Genomic DNA, 2,308 nt, shown 5'->3' on the forward strand with positions numbered 1-2,308 from the left:
CACAACAGATGCTGGGAAAGGTCCTGGGCTCCCCTCCCTGTGATCTGCTCTTCTGCCTCTGACTCCACAGGGTTGGGAGTTCAGGGCACAGCAACCTGCACATCTCATGTTGGCTCTCAGCCCTCTGTGCAGGAGTTTCCTTCCCTATGGAATCTCTCTGGATGCCACTCCTCAGGCAGAAACAGTGCTGGAGCAATTCCAACCCTGCCCAGTGAGAGAGAGCATCCCTTACAGGCCTCCATCCTAAATCCAGGTTAAAAACTAAACTCTGCCCAGCTTTATGCCCATTTCCTGTGCTGCACACCAGTTTAGATGATTTCCAAGTGTCAAACTCACTGTGAACATTTCCTGCTCTGTAACATTCTTCATCCTTGACTATAAAATATTTTTTTGCTGGTTTGTCCAATATAAAGCACATCAAACAAAGAATACCAAACAATTCATTTGGCAGAAAAGACTTGAAGGTTTTTTTCCTTATTTCCTACAGAAAACACATCCACCTCTCATCCTGAGTTGTTGCTAATTCTTGTGGGCACAGGAGTGGTAAAAGGGATGAGTTCAGTGGTGCCTGTTTCAATCCCCATCAGCACAACTGTCTTCCCAAGGGGTTTATTCCATGCCATTTCTGCCCCAATCTAAGGTAGGAAAACGCTCTGTGGGAATTGTAACGCCTCATATATCCCGAGGGAGAGGATAACAAACCAGGCTGCTCTGACCTTTTTGGGATTGGTGCTGTTTGATCCCTCATGTCCACAGCGGTGACCTGGGGGATGCCAGGCAGTGGGGCCAGTCCAGCTGTGGCACAGTAAAAAGGTTAAAGTCAGTGTTTATGTGTCTATTAAATGTTTATGGTCTTTCACAGGCCATACCAGGCATTAAAATTATGATACTTTGTTCCCATAACACTGGAATGAGAGGGGGAAATGGGGCATGAGGCTGGTTTGAGGTGCTGCTCTGGGGGCAGTGAGGGACTGTGTTGTCCTCTCCCTGCTGCAGCTGGGAGAAGTTTGGGCTGAGCAGGGCAGGATTTTGTGTTTATAAGGTGCTGTGCTGGGTTTGTGTAGCATCACCTACAGAGATCTGCCCACTCTAGTGAAAAGCAGGATGGTACAGAAGGATTCAACCCTGGAAAAGCTTGACATGGACAGAATTCCCACTGCTGAATGGTTTCCTTTGTGAAGAATTTGTCTCAGGGTTGTTGCAATGAGGGCACAAAACCAGCACAATATTCACTCTCTGCTGTGGAACAGGCAAAGACAAAGAGGTGACATCACACCTGAGCCATGACCTGAGTGACATCACAGCAATCACCCAGCCAGAGGCACCAAGCCCTCCCAGCCCCAACACTGACCAGCTGCAGAAATTGGGAAGCCCAAACAGAGATTAGCTGTGCCCATCATCAGTCCTCGGAGGTTTTCTGTTGAAACACGAGAAATGAACCATTTTGGAGGCTGCCAGCTCAGAGCTGTGCTGCTGGGACACCACTCCTGTTCCAGCCCCTGTGAGCTCCTTGCTTGGCTCTCACATCTCACCATGGGCTGTACAGCCCAGTCAAGCCCTGGACATATTTTTGCTTTTTGTCTGTTCTAAATGCATCACATCCTAATCTCACCGTGTGTCTAAGATGCCTGTGGTACATCAGTGAGTGCCCACGAGCAGGGACAATTTACAAACACCCAGACAGCCTCAAAGGTCTCATCCCACCCCTGTAAAACTTCTTGTCACCACAAATTGCTGGATTTACTCTGAATTTTCCTGGCAGGAAAAGAAAGTTTCTGTCAACTTAAAGGATGAAGAGATTCAGTCTGCAGACAAAACCTCCCAAATCAGGAGCAGCCCTGGGCTACTGAGAGCTGGTCAAAGACTGAGCTTGAGGTAACTCCTGTTTAAGAAGAGCTGTGAAAGTAAAATATGAAAAATCATGAAGTGTATTATTTCCTACTATTACCCCAAACAAATTACTCTGGAAAATTACACTGTGTTTTCAAAATCACATCTGATCTGATAGCTGGTAATGAAAATAACAGATCATTAAAGTGGCAGTTATTACAAGTGTATGAAAAGTAAAACCAAAACATTAAATATAATGATGTCATTGATATTTTTTTATTTTCTGCTATATCACTAACACCCTTTTAAAAATTTGTTTTGTAATAGAGTATTAAAAAATAAATATATGTACATAAAATGTTATCAGTTACAAAGAATTAAGAATGTAGGGTAGGCACCAAGCCAGGATTAGTATCACATAAATAGAAATACATGATTTAATGTTAACTTATAGGTGGTACCCAGCAGGGACTGAGAC

The 2,308-nt window shown here is 44.6% G+C and overlaps 1 long non-coding RNA gene across 1 annotated transcript; it reads left to right on the plus strand.

Annotated features, from left to right (window-relative positions):
- The first annotated feature begins 1,430 nt into the window (after positions 1 to 1,430).
- On the plus strand, positions 1,431 to 1,922 carry LOC128814547 (uncharacterized). The gene is made up of 2 exons (XR_008439409.1): positions 1,431 to 1,641; positions 1,763 to 1,922. It is a non-coding gene; the product is annotated as an uncharacterized LOC128814547 (long non-coding RNA).
- The last annotated feature ends 386 nt before the right edge of the window (positions 1,923 to 2,308 follow it).

Source organism: Vidua macroura, chromosome 14 (genome assembly GCF_024509145.1).
Source record: "Vidua macroura isolate BioBank_ID:100142 chromosome 14, ASM2450914v1, whole genome shotgun sequence".
Lineage (NCBI taxonomy): Eukaryota > Metazoa > Chordata > Aves > Passeriformes > Viduidae > Vidua > Vidua macroura.